This window comes from Sceloporus occidentalis, unplaced genomic scaffold (genome assembly GCF_023333645.1).
Source record: "Sceloporus occidentalis isolate IW3139 unplaced genomic scaffold, rSceOcc1.0.p SCAF_357, whole genome shotgun sequence".
In the NCBI taxonomy this organism is placed as follows: Eukaryota; Metazoa; Chordata; class Lepidosauria; order Squamata; family Phrynosomatidae; genus Sceloporus; species Sceloporus occidentalis.
The window spans coordinates 92627-106536 of record NW_028317337.1 but is presented as its reverse complement, the minus strand read 5'-3'; the positions used below and the strand labels follow the sequence as shown (position 1 = coordinate 106536).

Genomic DNA, 13910 nt, shown 5'->3' with positions numbered 1-13910 from the left:
GTAAAGGAAACTGTCACTGCGGGAAAAGTGAATTACACCGGACAAATTTATGGTAAAACCTGATCATACTGCTCTTGTTCTCAGGGCAGCCCCATCACCATGAGATGGGCATAAAGGGATCAAGTATTATATCTTCTATATCTGATGATTGCTGGAGGAAGGGTGGAATTCCTGAAACTGCCAGTGCTGCTTAGTTATCCCCAGTCTGGCCACCGACAACTTACAGGTAACTATCCGTACGAATCACAAAACAGGTGTATTTATAACAACATTACATTGTATGTATAGATTTTATAGCACCACAATATACTGACCAGGTATTTCATTTTATAGTTATAGTGAGTTCTGCATCAGGTTCAAACATATCATGGAAAAATCATCTCAAAATCCAAATTACAAACAAGAAAAACAAAGGAATACACTAAAGCAACAAAGCAAAAAGTATGTGAAGCACCAGTCATTTACCTGAAAGAAAGACATCAGTAGATTGACCACCATTTTCTTGACTAGGCCAAGACCTAGGGCAACAGCACCACCTTCTGGTACAAAACTGAGGAGCAGATTGCCCTCCTTGGTGATGAATCATCGGTTCTGTATTTTAAATGGGAATAATGATAAGAAGTGTTTCTACCCAGTTTCAAACCGGAGACCTTTGTCGCGTGAGACAAACGGTACAACCGCTACGCTAAAGAAGCTTAAGTGTAGAAATAAGCCAGGCCAGAGAAGAGGATCGGACCAAGGCAGAAGATGACAATTTTTAACATTTCCTGAAGGTCGGCCAGATTTCTAAATGTTCTGATGAAACATTCCATATTCCACATAAAACTAAATTCTGCTAAATGCTGCAAAATGACACAATAACATCTACATATGCAGAACTCCTAAAACCACCCATGTAGCAGATCTATCGGGCTCTGTGAAAACTGGTTCCACACTTCTTTTACCTTCGTTGTATATCAGACTGGATCTAACTCACATTATCATAAAACTCAAGGGTCACAAAACCCAGCCTTTCCCAGGACATCATCAGCAGGGTTCATTTTTATGAAATTAAAGAAAACGTTACGCAACCTCCATAGAAAGTGAGCATCCTCTGAGTGCTGCTGAGTCTGAGCTCCGGGATATGACATCATTTCCCACAAACAAAAAATGGCTTTGGAAAAAAACGGAAGGAAAATGTTTTTTTTTTCTTATGTTTTTTTTTCCGGACCTTCCCATCTCTAGATTAAAAGCCTATCTCTCTGTCCAGCGTTGGTGGTATAGTGGTGAGCATAGCTGCCTTCCAAGCAGTTGACCCAGGTTCGATTCCCGGCCAACGCAAAAATTGTTTTTTACACATCCGGGTCTATTCAGTAAGTTTCAAGCCGTTTGCAATGTTAACCCTTCAACTTGATGTATCTTGTAACACGCATTGTTGGTGAGTGAGGGGCTGCTCCAGGTACAGTCAGCATGGACAGCACACTGAAGCATGACCTTCGATAGCTCAGCTGGTAGAGCGGAGGACTGTAGAAAATAATCGGACATCCTTAGGTCGCTGGTTCGATTCCAGCTCGAAGGAAGCTTTATATTTTTGTGAGACGGGAAAAAAAATGGTAGGTTGATCCTACAGAGTGAAGAGTGGACTTTAGGTGCGAATTCCGTGGTCAGCAAAAGGACCACTTTATCTGGGAAGATCTAAAGAAACTATAACTCTGACGCATCTCACAAAGATCATTGGAACAGGAACTCATGAACTGCAGCCGCGGACTGACAGGCATTACAGCTGTATTTTAAAATAAAAAGGTTCACCTCCTATAGGATCTGTGGATGCTCTGTCACATACACCATCCCATGTGGTGTGTGCAGGGTGGAGACACATATCCCATATGGTCTAGCGGTTAGGATTCCTGGTTTTCACCCAGGCGGCCCGGGTTCGACTCCCGGTATGGGAAGCTAGTTTTTATTGGAACCCTTTGTTGCTAGTTGGTCAAATCAAATAGCATTAATCATATTCCCCAACATCTAAAGTGCTCACCTTACCTGAACAGCCACCTCAAAATACTGGGGCAGATTCCTTACCTCTTTGGGCTGGTCAAGGAACATCAGAAACGGGAGGAATAGATTAGAGAGATTATATAAAAAGCAACAGGAGGAAAGATAATGAAAATGGAGAGATTAAAGAAAAGGAGGATAGATTAAAGAAAAGAGGAGAGGAAGTGACAAAAGGTAGCGGTAAAGAAAAAGTGGACAAACAGGGAGAGGTAAAGAGAAAGGGTTGGGAGATAAAGAGAACAAAGATAGATGAAGAGGAAAAGGGAGACATAATGCCAATGTCTGTCTAGGGAGATGGTCGACTATGTGCTTGATTTTATACACCTGTTAGCAATGGATGTGGCTGAAATACCTAAACTCAATAATTAGGGGTGTCCACATCCTTTCATAAAGTGTATATGTTTTATATGTAATATGTATAATTTGTCCCTTCAGAAAATTATGTAAAGGAAACTGTCACTGCGGGAAAAGTGAATTACACCGGACAAATTTATGGTAAAACCTGATCATACTGCTCTTGTTCTCAGGGCAGCCCCATCACCATGAGATGGGCATAAAGGGATCAAGTATTATATCTTCTATATCTGATGATTGCTGGAGGAAGGGTGGAATTCCTGAAACTGCCAGTGCTGCTTAGTTATCCCCAGTCTGGCCACCGACAACTTACAGGTAACTATCCGTACGAATCACAAAACAGGTGTATTTATAACAACATTACATTGTATGTATAGATTTTATAGCACCACAATATACTGACCAGGTATTTCATTTTATAGTTATAGTGAGTTCTGCATCAGGTTCAAACATATCATGGAAAAATCATCTCAAAATCCAAATTACAAACAAGAAAAACAAAGGAATACACTAAAGCAACAAAGCAAAAAGTATGTGAAGCACCAGTCATTTACCTGAAAGAAAGACATCAGTAGATTGACCACCATTTTCTTGACTAGGCCAAGACCTAGGGCAACAGCACCACCTTCTGGTACAAAACTGAGGAGAAGATTGCCCTCTTTGGTGATGAATCATCGGTTCTGTATTTTAAATGGGAATAATGATAAGAAGTGTTTCTACCCAGTTTCGAACCGGGGACCTTTGTCGCGTGAGGCAAACGGTACAACCGCTACGCTAAAGAAGCTTAAGTGTAGAAATAAGCCAGGCCAGAGAAGAGGATCGGACCAAGGCAGAAGATGACAATTTTTAACATTTCCTGAAGGTCGGCCAGATTTCTAAATGTTCTGATGAAACATTCCATATTCCACATAAAACTAAATTCTGCTAAAGGCTGAAAAATGACACAATAACATCTACATATGCAGAACTCCTAAAACCACCCATGTAGCAGATCTATCGGGCTCTGTGAAAACTGGTTCCACACTTCTTTTACCTTCGTTGTATATCAGACTGGATCTAACTCACATTATCCTAAAACTCAAGGGTCACAAAACCCAGCCTTTCCCAGGACATCATCAGCAGGGTTCATTTTTATGAAATTAAAGAAAACGTTACGCAACCTCCATAGAAAGTGAGCATCCTCTGAGTGCTGCTCCTTAGGTCGCTGGTTCGATTCCGGCTCGAAGGAAGCTTTATATTTTTGTGAGACGGGAAAAAAAATGGTAGGTTGATCCTACAGAGTGAAGAGTGGACTTTAGGTGCGAATTCCGTGGTCAGCAAAAGGACCACTTTATCTGGGAAGATCTAAAGAAACTATAACTCTGACGCATCTCACAAAGATCATTGGAACAGGAACTCATGAACTGCAGCCGCGGACTGACAGGCATTACAGCTGTATTTTAAAATAAAAAGGTTCACCTCCTATAGGATCTGTGGATGCTCTGTCACATACACCATCCCATGTGGTGTGTGCAGGGTGGAGACACATATCCCATATGGTCTAGCGGTTAGGATTCCTGGTTTTCACCCAGGCGGCCCGGGTTCGACTCCCAGTATGGGAAGGTAGTTTTTATTGGAACAATTTGTTGCTAGTTGGTCAAATCAAATAGCATTAATCATATTTCCCAACATCTAAAGCGCTCACCTTACCTGAATAGCCACCTCAAAATACTGGGGCAGATTCCTTACCTCTTTGGGCTGGTCAAGGAACATCAGAAACGGGAGGAATAGATTAGAGAGATTATATAAAAAGCAACAGGAGGAAAGATAATGAAAATGAAGAGATTAAAGAAAAGGAGGATAGATTAAAGAAAAGAGGCGAGGAAGTGACAAAAGGTAGCGGTAAAGAAAAAGTGGACAAACAGGGAGAGGTAAAGAGAAAGGGTTGGGAGATAAAGAGAACAAAGATAGATGAAGAGGAAAAGGGAGACATAATGCCAATGTCTGTCTAGGGAGATGGTCGACTATGTGCTTGATTTTATACACCTGTTAGCAATGGATGTGGCTGAAATACCTAAACTCAATAATTAGGGGTGTCCACATCCTTTCATAAAGTGTATATGTTTTATATGTAATATGTATAATTTGTCCCTTCAGAAAATTATGTAAAGGAAACTGTCACTGCGGGAAAAGTGAATTACACCGGACAAATTTATGGTAAAACCTGATCATACTGCTCTTGTTCTCAGGGCAGCCCCATCACCATGAGATGGGCATAAAGGGATCAAGTATTATATCTTCTATATCTGATGATTGCTGGAGGAAGGGTGGAATTCCTGAAACTGCCAGTGCTGCTTAGTTATCCCCAGTCTGGCCACCGACAACTTACAGGTAACTATCCGTACGAATCACAAAACAGGTGTATTTATAACAACATTACATTGTATGTATAGATTTTATAGCACCACAATATACTGACCAGGTATTTCATTTTATAGTTATAGTGAGTTCTGCATCAGGTTCAATCATATCATGGAAAAATCATCTCAAAATCCAAATTACAAACAAGAAAAACAAAGGAATACACTAAAGCAACAAAGCAAAAAGTATGTGAAGCACCAGTCATTTACCTGAAAGAAAGACATCAGTAGATTGACCACCATTTTCTTGACTAGGCCAAGACCTAGGGAAACAGCACCACCTTCTGGTACAAAACTGAGGAGCAGATTGCCCTCCTTGGTGATGAATCATCAGTTCTGTATTTTAAATGGGAATAATGATAAGAAGTGTTTCTACCCAGTTTCGAACCGGGGACCTTTGTCGCGTGAGGCAAACAGTACAAGCGCTACGCTAAAGAAGCTTAAGTGTAGAAATAAGCCAGGCCAGAGAAGAGGATCGGACCAAGGCAGAAGATGACAATTTTTAACATTTCCTGAAGGTCGGCCAGATTTCTAAATGTTCTGATGAAACATTCCATATTCCACATAAAACTAAATTCTGCTAAAGGCTGAAAAATGACACAATAACATCTACATATGCAGAACTCCTAAAACCACCCATGTAGCAGATCTATCGGGCTCTGTGAAAACTGGTTCCACACTTCTTTTACCTTCGTTGTATATCAGACTGGATCTAACTCACATTATCCTAAAACTCAAGGGTCACAAAACCCAGCCTTTCCCAGGACATCATCAGCAGGGTTCATTTTTATGAAATTAAAGAAAACGTTACGCAACCTCCATAGAAAGTGAGCATCCTCTGAGTGCTGCTGAGTCTGAGCTCCGGGATATGACATCATTTCCCACAAACAAAAAATGGCTTTGGAAAAAAACGGAAGGAAAATGTTTTTTTTTTCTTATGTTTTTTTTTCCGGACCTTCCCATCTCTAGATTAAAAGCCTATCTCTCCGTCCAGCGTTGGTGGTATAGTGGTGAGCATAGCTGCCTTCCACGCAGTTGACCCGGGTTCGATTCTCGGCCAACGCAAAAATTGATTTTTACACATCCGGGTCTATTCAGTAAGTTTCAAGCCGTTTACAATGTTAACCCTTCAACTTGATGTAGCTTGTAACACACATTGTTGGTGAGTGAGGGGCTGCTCCAGGTACAGTCAGCATGGACAGCACACTGAAGCATGACCTTCGATAGCTCAGCTGGTAGAGCGGAGGACTGTAGAAAATAATCGGACATCCTTAGGTCGCTGGTTCGATTCCGGCTCGAAGGAAGCTTTATATTTTTGTGAGACGGGAAAAAAAATGGTAGGTTGATCCTACAGAGTGAAGAGTGGACTTTAGGTGCGAATTCCGTGGTCAGCAAAAGGACCACTTTATCTGGGAAGATCTAAAGAAACTATAACTCTGACGCATCTCACAAAGGTCATTGGAACAGGAACTCATGAACTGCAGCCGCGGACTGACAGGCATTACAGCTGTATTTTAAAATAAAAAGGTTCACCTCCTATAGGATCTGTGGATGCTCTGTCACATACACCATCCCATGTGGTGTGTGCAGGATGGAGACACATATCCCGTATGGTCTAGCGGTTAGGATTCCTGGTTTTCACCCAGGCGGCCCGGGTTCGACTCCCGGTATGGGAAGCTAGTTTTTATTGGAACCCTTTGTTGCTAGTTGGTCAAATCAAATAGCATTAATCATATTCCCCAACATCTAAAGCGCTCACCTTACCTGAATAGCCACCTCAAAATACTGGGGCAGATTCCTTACCTCTTTGGGCTGTTCAAGGAACATCAGAAACGGGAGGAATAGATTAGAGAGATTATATAAAAAGCAACAGGAGGAAAGATAATGAAAATGGAGAGATTAAAGAAAAGGAGGATAGATTAAAGAAAAGAGGAGAGGAAGTGACAAAAGGTAGCGGTAAAGAAAAAGTGGACAAACAGGGAGAGGTAAAGAGAAAGGGTTGGGAGATAAAGAGAACAAAGATAGATGAAGAGGAAAAGGGAGACATAATGCCAATGTCTGTCTAGGGAGATGGTCGACTATGTGCTTGATTTTATACACCTGTTAGCAATGGATGTGGCTGAAATACCTAAACTCAATAATTAGGGGTGTCCACATCCTTTCATAAAGTGTATATGTTTTATATGTAATATGTATAATTTGTCCCTTCAGAAAATTATGTAAAGGAAACTGTCACTGCGGGAAAAGTGAATTACACCGGACAAATTTATGGTAAAACCTGATCATACTGCTCTTGTTCTCAGGGCAGCCCCATCACCATGAGATGGGCATAAAGGGATCAAGTATTATATCTTCTATATCTGATGATTGCTGGAGGAAGGGTGGAATTCCTGAAACTGCCAGTGCTGCTTAGTTATCCCCAGTCTGGCCACCGACAACTTACAGGTAACTATCCGTACGAATCACAAAACAGGTGTATTTATAACAACATTACATTGTATGTATAGATTTTATAGCACCACAATATACTGACCAGGTATTTCATTTTATAGTTATAGTGAGTTCTGCATCAGGTTCAAACATATCATGGAAAAATCATCTCAAAATCCAAATTACAAACAAGAAAAACAAAGGAATACACTAAAGCAACAAAGCAAAAAGTATGTGAAGCACCAGTCATTTACCTGAAAGAAAGACATCAGTAGATTGACCACCATTTTCTTGACTAGGCCAAGACCTAGGGCAACAGCACCACCTTCTGGTACAAAACTGAGGAGCAGATTGCCCTCTTTGGTGATGAATCATCGGTTCTGTATTTTAAATGGGAATAATGATAAGAAGTGTTTCTACCCAGTTTCGAATCGGGGACCTTTGTCGCGTGAGGCAAACGGTACAACCGCTACGCTAAAGAAGCTTAAGTGTAGAAATAAGCCAGGCCAGAGAAGAGGATCGGACCAAGGCAGAAGATGACAATTTTTAACATTTCCTGAAGGTCGGCCAGATTTCTAAATGTTCTGATGAAACATTCCATATTCCACATAAAACTAAATTCTGCTAAAGGCTGAAAAATGACACAATAACATCTACATATGCAGAACTCCTAAAACCACCCATGTAGCAGATCTATCGGGCTCTGTGAAAACTGGTTCCACACTTCTTTTACCTTCGTTGTATATCAGACTGGATCTAACTCACATTATCCTAAAACTCAAGGGTCACAAAACCCAGCCTTTCCCAGGACATCATCAGCAGGGTTCATTTTTATGAAATTAAAGAAAACGTTACGCAACCTCCATAGAAAGTGAGCATCCTCTGAGTGCTGCTGAGTCTGAGCTCCGGGATATGACATCATTTCCCACAAACAAAAAATGGCTTTGGAAAAAAACGGAAGGAAAATGTTTTTTTTTTCTTATGTTTTTTTTTCCGGACCTTCCCATCTCTAGATTAAAAGCCTATCTCTCTGTCCAGCGTTGGTGGTATAGTGGTGAGCATAGCTGCCTTCCAAGCAGTTGACCCGGGATCGATTCCCGGCCAACGCAAAAATTGATTTTTACACATCCGGGTCTATTCAGTAAGTTTCAAGCCGTTTACAATGTTAACAATTCAACTTGATGTAGCTTGTAACACGCATTGTTGGTGAGTGAGGGGCTGCTCCAGGTACAGTCAGCATGGACAGCACACTGAAGCATGACCTTCGATAGCTCAGCTGGTAGAGCGGAGGACTGTAGAAAATAATCGGACATCCTTAGGTCGCTGGTTCGATTCCGGCTCGAAGGAAGCTTTATATTTTTGTGAGACGGGAAAAAATTGGTAGGTTGATCCTACAGAGTGAAGAGTGGACTTTAGGTGCGAATTCCGTGGTCAGCAAAAGGACCACTTTATCTGGGAAGATCTAAAGAAACTATAACTCTGACGCATCTCACAAAGATCATTGGAACAGGAACTCATGAACTGCAGCCGCGGACTGACAGGCATTACAGCTGTATTTTAAAATAAAAAGGTTCACCTCCTATAGGATCTGTGGATGCTCTGTCACATACACCATCCCATGTGGTGTGTGCAGGGTGGAGACACATATCCCATATGGTCTAGCGGTTAGGATTCCTGGTTTTCACCCAGGCGGCCCGGGTTCGACTCCCGGTATGGGAAGCTAGTTTTTATTGGAACCCTTTGTTGCTAGTTGGTCAAATCAAATAGCATTAATCATATTCCCCAACATCTAAAGCGCTCACCTTACCTGAATAGCCACCTCAAAATACTGGGGCAGATTCCTTACCTCTTTGGGCTGGTCAAGGAACATCAGAAACGGGAGGAATAGATTAGAGAGATTATATAAAAAGCAACAGGAGGAAAGATAATGAAAATGGAGAGATTAAAGAAAAGGAGGATAGATTAAAGAAAAGAGGAGAGGAAGTGACAAAAGGTAGCGGTAAAGAAAAAGTGGACAAACAGGGAGAGGTAAAGAGAAAGGGTTGGGAGATAAAGAGAACAAAGATAGATGAAGAGGAAAAGGGAGACATAATGCCAATGTCTGTCTAGGGAGATGGTCGACTATGTGCTTGATTTTATACACCTGTTAGCAATGGATGTGGCTGAAATACCTAAACTCAATAATTAGGGGTGTCCACATCCTTTCATAAAGTGTATATGTTTTATATGTAATATGTATAATTTGTCCCTTCAGAAAATTATGTAAAGGAAACTGTCACTGCGGGAAAAGTGAATTACACCGGACAAATTTATGGTAAAACCTGATCATACTGCTCTTGTTCTCAGGGCAGCCCCATCACCATGAGATGGGCATAAAGGGATCAAGTATTATATCTTCTATATCTGATGATTGCTGGAGGAAGGGTGGAATTCCTGAAACTGCCAGTGCTGCTTAGTTATCCCCAGTCTGGCCACCGACAACTTACAGGTAACTATCCGTACGAATCACAAAACAGGTGTATTTATAACAACATTACATTGTATGTATAGATTTTATAGCACCACAATATACTGACCAGGTATTTCATTTTATAGTTATAGTGAGTTCTGCATCAGGTTCAAACATATCATGGAAAAATCATCTCAAAATCCAAATTACAAACAAGAAAAACAAAGGAATACACTAAAGCAACAAAGCAAAAAGTATGTGAAGCACCAGTCATTTACCTGAAAGAAAGACATCAGTAGATTGACCACCATTTTCTTGACTAGGCCAAGACCTAGGGCAACAGCACCACCTTCTGGTACAAAACTGAGGAGCAGATTGCTCTCTTTGGTGATGAATCATCGGTTCTGTATTTTAAATGGGAATAATGATAAGAAGTGTTTCTACCCAGTTTCGAACCGGGGACCTTTGTCGCGTGAGGCAAACGGTACAACCGCTACGCTAAAGAAGCTTAAGTGTAGAAATAAGCCAGGCCAGAGAAGAGGATCGGACCAAGGCAGAAGATGACAATTTTTAACATTTCCTGAAGGTCGGCCAGATTTCTAAATGTTCTGATGAAACATTCAATATTCCACATAAAAATAAATTCTGCTAAAGGCTGAAAAATGACACAATAACATCTACATATGCAGAACTCCTAAAACCACCCATGTAGCAGATCTATCGGGCTCTGTGAAAACTGGTTCCACACTTCTTTTACCTTCGTTGTATATCAGACTGGATCTAACTCACATTATCCTAAAACTCAAGGGTCACAAAACCCAGCCTTTCCCAGGACATCATCAGCAGGGTTCATTTTTATGAAATTAAAGAAAACGTTACGCAACCTCCATAGAAAGTGAGCATCCTCTGAGTGCTGCTGAGTCTGAGCTCCGGGATATGACATCATTTCCCACAAACAAAAAATGGCTTTGGAAAAAAACGGAAGGAAAATGTTTTTTTTTTCTCATGTTTTTTTTTCCCGGACCTTCCCATCTCTAGATTAAAAGCCTATGTCTCTGTCCAGCGTTGGTGGTATAGTGGTGCGCATAGCTGCCTTCCAAGCAGTTGACCCGGGTTCGACTCCCGGCCATCGCAAAAATTGATTTTTACACATCCGGGTCTATTCAGTAAGTTTCAAGCCGTTTACAATGTTAACCCTTCAACTTGATGTAGCTTGTAACACGCATTGTTGGTGAGTGAGGGGCTGCTCCAGGTACAGTCAGCATGGACAGCACGCTGAAGCATGACCTTCGATAGCTCAGCTGGTAGAGCGGAGGACTGTAGAAAATAATCGGACATCCTTAGGTCGCTGGTTCGATTCCGGCTCGAAGGAAGCTTTATATTTTTGTGAGACGGGAAAAAAAATGGTAGGTTGATCCTACAGAGTGAAGAGTGGACTTTAGGTGCGAATTCCGTGGTCAGCAAAAGGACCACTTTATCTGGGAAGATCTAAAGAAACTATAACTCTGACGCATCTCACAAAGATCATTGGAACAGGAACTCATGAACTGTAGCCGCGGACTGACAGGCATTACAGCTGTATTTTAAAATAAAAAGGTTCACCTCCTATAGGATCTGTGGATGCTCTGTCACATACACCATCCCATGTGGTGTGTGCAAGGTGGAGACACATGTCCCATATGGTCTAGCGGTTAGGATTCCTGGTTTTAACCCAGGCGGCCCGGGTTCGACTCCCGGTATGGGAAGCTAGTTTTTATTGGAACCCTTTGTTGCTAGTTGGTCAAATCAAATAGCATTAATCATATTCCCCAACATCTAAAGCGCTCACCTTACCTGAATAGCCACCTCAAAATACTGGGGCAGATTCCTTACCTCTTTGGGCTGGTCAAGGAACATCAGAAACGGGAGGAATAGATTAGAGAGATTATATAAAAAGCAACAGGAGGAAAGATAATGAAAATGGAGAGATTAAAGAAAAGGAGGATAGATTAAAGAAAAGAGGAGAGGAAGTGACAAAAGGTAGCGGTAAAGAAAAAGTGGACAAACAGGGAGAGGTAAAGAGAAAGGGTTGGGAGATAAAGAGAACAAAGATAGATGAAGAGGAAAAGGGAGACATAATGCCAATGTCTGTCTAGGGAGATGGTCGACTATGTGCTTGATTTTATACACCTGTTAGCAATGGATGTGGCTGAAATACCTAAACTCAATAATTAGGGGTGTCCACATCCTTTCATAAAGTGTATATGTTTTATATGTAATATGTATAATTTGTCCCTTCAGAAAATTATGTAAAGGAAACTGTCACTGCGGGAAAAGTGAATTACACCGGACAAATTTATGGTAAAACCTGATCATACTGCTCTTGTTCTCAGGGCAGCCCCATCACCATGAGATGGGCATAAAGGGATCAAGTATTATATCTTCTATATCTGATGATTGCTGGAGGAAGGGTGGAATTCCTGAAACTGCCAGTGCTGCTTAGTTATCCCCAGTCTGGCCACCGACAACTTACAGGTAACTATCCGTACGAATCACAAAACAGGTGTATTTATAACAACATTACATTGTATGTATAGATTTTATAGCACCACAATATACTGACCAGGTATTTCATTTTATAGTTATAGTGAGTTCTGCATCAGGTTCAAACATATCATGGAAAAATCATCTCAAAATCCAAATTACAAACAAGAAAAACAAAGGAATACACTAAAGCAACAAAGCAAAAAGTATGTGAAGCACCAGTCATTTACCTGAAAGAAAGACATCAGTAGATTGACCACCATTTTCTTGACTAGGCCAAGACCTAGGGCAACAGCACCACCTTCTGGTACAAAACTGAGGAGCAGATTGCCCTCTTTGGTGATGAATCATCGGTTCTGTATTTTAAATGGGAATAATGATAAGAAGTGTTTCTACCCAGTTTTGAACCGGGGACCTTTGTCGAAAAGGTAAACGGTACAACCGCTACGCTAAAGAAGCTTAAGTGTAGAAATAAGCCAGGCCAGAGAAGAGGATCGGACCAAGGCAGAAGATGACAATTTTTAACATTTCCTGAAGGTCGGCCAGATTTCTAAATGTTCTGATGAAACATTCCATATTCCACATAAAACTAAATTCTGCTAAAGGCTGAAAAATGACACAATAACATCTACATATGCAGAACTCCTAAAACCACCCATGTAGCAGATCTATCGGGCTCTGTGAAAACTGGTTCCACACTTCTTTTACCTTCGTTGTATATCAGACTGGATCTAACTCACATTATCCTAAAACTCAAGGGTCACAAAACCCAGCCTTTCCCAGGACATCATCAGCAGGGTTCAGTTTTATGAAATTAAAGAAAACGTTACGCAACCTCCATAGAAAGTGAGCATCCTCTGAGTGCTGCTGAGTCTGAGCTCCGGGATATGACATCATTTCCCACAAACAAAAAATGGCTTTGGAAAAAAACGGAAGGAAAATGTTTTTTTTTTCTTATGTTTTTTTTTCCGGACCTTCCCATCTCTAGATTAAAAGTCTATCTCTCTGTCCCGCGTTGGTGGTATAGTGGTGAGCATAACTGCCTTCCAAGCCGTTGACCCGGGTTCGATTCCCGGCCAACGCAAAAATTGATTTTTACACATCCGGGTCTATTCAGTAAGTTTCAAGCCGTTTGCAATGTTAACCCTTCAACTTGATGTAGCTTGTAACACGCATTGTTGGTGAGTGAGGGGCTGCTCCAGGTACAGTCAGCATGGACAGCACACTGAAGCATGACCTTCGATAGCTCAGCTGGTAGAGCGGAGGACTGTAGAAAATAATCGGACATCCTTAGGTCGCTGGTTCGATTCCGGCTCGAAGGAAGCTTTATATTTTTGTGAGACGGGAAAAAAAATGGTAGGTTGATCCTACAGAGTGAAGAGTGGACTTTAGGTGCGAATTCCGTGGTCAGCAAAAGGACCACTTTATCTGGGAAGATCTAAAGAAACTATAACTCTGACGCATCTCACAAAGATCATTGGAACAGGAACTCATGAACTGCAGCCGCGGACTGACAGGCATTACAGCTGTATTTTAAAATAAAAAGGTTCACCTCCTATAGGATCTGTGGATGCTCTGTCACATACACCATCCCATGTGGTGTGTGCAGGGTGGAGACACATGTCCCATATGGTCTAGCGGTTAGGATTCCTGGTTTTCACCCAGGCGGCCCGGGTTCGACTCCCGGTATGGGAAGCTAGTTTTTATTGGAACCCTTTGTTGCT

At 41.5% G+C, this 13910-nt stretch overlaps 15 non-coding genes across 15 annotated transcripts; all 15 read left to right on the top strand.

The window, feature by feature from the left end:
• The first annotated feature begins 1248 nt into the window (after nt 1-1248).
• Nucleotides 1249-1320, top strand: TRNAG-UCC (transfer RNA glycine (anticodon UCC)). Its single transcript has one exon. It is a non-coding gene; the product is annotated as a tRNA-Gly (tRNA).
• A 152-nt stretch (nt 1321-1472) lies between these two features.
• On the top strand, nt 1473-1558 carry TRNAY-GUA (transfer RNA tyrosine (anticodon GUA)). Its single transcript is given in 2 exon segments — nt 1473-1509; nt 1523-1558. It is a non-coding gene; the product is annotated as a tRNA-Tyr (tRNA).
• A 301-nt stretch (nt 1559-1859) lies between these two features.
• TRNAE-UUC (transfer RNA glutamic acid (anticodon UUC)) lies at nt 1860-1931 on the top strand. Its single transcript has one exon. It is a non-coding gene; the product is annotated as a tRNA-Glu (tRNA).
• A 1983-nt stretch (nt 1932-3914) lies between these two features.
• TRNAE-UUC (transfer RNA glutamic acid (anticodon UUC)) lies at nt 3915-3986 on the top strand. Its single transcript has one exon. It is a non-coding gene; the product is annotated as a tRNA-Glu (tRNA).
• Nucleotides 3987-5777: 1791 nt separating this feature from the next.
• TRNAG-UCC (transfer RNA glycine (anticodon UCC)) lies at nt 5778-5849 on the top strand. Its single transcript has one exon. It is a non-coding gene; the product is annotated as a tRNA-Gly (tRNA).
• A 152-nt stretch (nt 5850-6001) lies between these two features.
• Nucleotides 6002-6087, top strand: TRNAY-GUA (transfer RNA tyrosine (anticodon GUA)). The gene is given in 2 exon segments: nt 6002-6038; nt 6052-6087. It is a non-coding gene; the product is annotated as a tRNA-Tyr (tRNA).
• A 301-nt stretch (nt 6088-6388) lies between these two features.
• TRNAE-UUC (transfer RNA glutamic acid (anticodon UUC)) lies at nt 6389-6460 on the top strand. The gene has a single exon. It is a non-coding gene; the product is annotated as a tRNA-Glu (tRNA).
• A 1791-nt stretch (nt 6461-8251) lies between these two features.
• On the top strand, nt 8252-8323 carry TRNAG-UCC (transfer RNA glycine (anticodon UCC)). The gene has a single exon. It is a non-coding gene; the product is annotated as a tRNA-Gly (tRNA).
• Nucleotides 8324-8475: 152 nt separating this feature from the next.
• Nucleotides 8476-8561, top strand: TRNAY-GUA (transfer RNA tyrosine (anticodon GUA)). Its single transcript is given in 2 exon segments — nt 8476-8512; nt 8526-8561. It is a non-coding gene; the product is annotated as a tRNA-Tyr (tRNA).
• A 300-nt stretch (nt 8562-8861) lies between these two features.
• Nucleotides 8862-8933, top strand: TRNAE-UUC (transfer RNA glutamic acid (anticodon UUC)). Its single transcript has one exon. It is a non-coding gene; the product is annotated as a tRNA-Glu (tRNA).
• Nucleotides 8934-10725: 1792 nt separating this feature from the next.
• Nucleotides 10726-10797, top strand: TRNAG-UCC (transfer RNA glycine (anticodon UCC)). Its single transcript has one exon. It is a non-coding gene; the product is annotated as a tRNA-Gly (tRNA).
• Nucleotides 10798-10949: 152 nt separating this feature from the next.
• Nucleotides 10950-11035, top strand: TRNAY-GUA (transfer RNA tyrosine (anticodon GUA)). The gene is given in 2 exon segments: nt 10950-10986; nt 11000-11035. It is a non-coding gene; the product is annotated as a tRNA-Tyr (tRNA).
• Nucleotides 11036-13198: 2163 nt separating this feature from the next.
• Nucleotides 13199-13270, top strand: TRNAG-UCC (transfer RNA glycine (anticodon UCC)). The gene has a single exon. It is a non-coding gene; the product is annotated as a tRNA-Gly (tRNA).
• A 152-nt stretch (nt 13271-13422) lies between these two features.
• TRNAY-GUA (transfer RNA tyrosine (anticodon GUA)) lies at nt 13423-13508 on the top strand. Its single transcript is given in 2 exon segments — nt 13423-13459; nt 13473-13508. It is a non-coding gene; the product is annotated as a tRNA-Tyr (tRNA).
• A 301-nt stretch (nt 13509-13809) lies between these two features.
• Nucleotides 13810-13881, top strand: TRNAE-UUC (transfer RNA glutamic acid (anticodon UUC)). Its single transcript has one exon. It is a non-coding gene; the product is annotated as a tRNA-Glu (tRNA).
• Nucleotides 13882-13910: the final 29 nt, after the last annotated feature.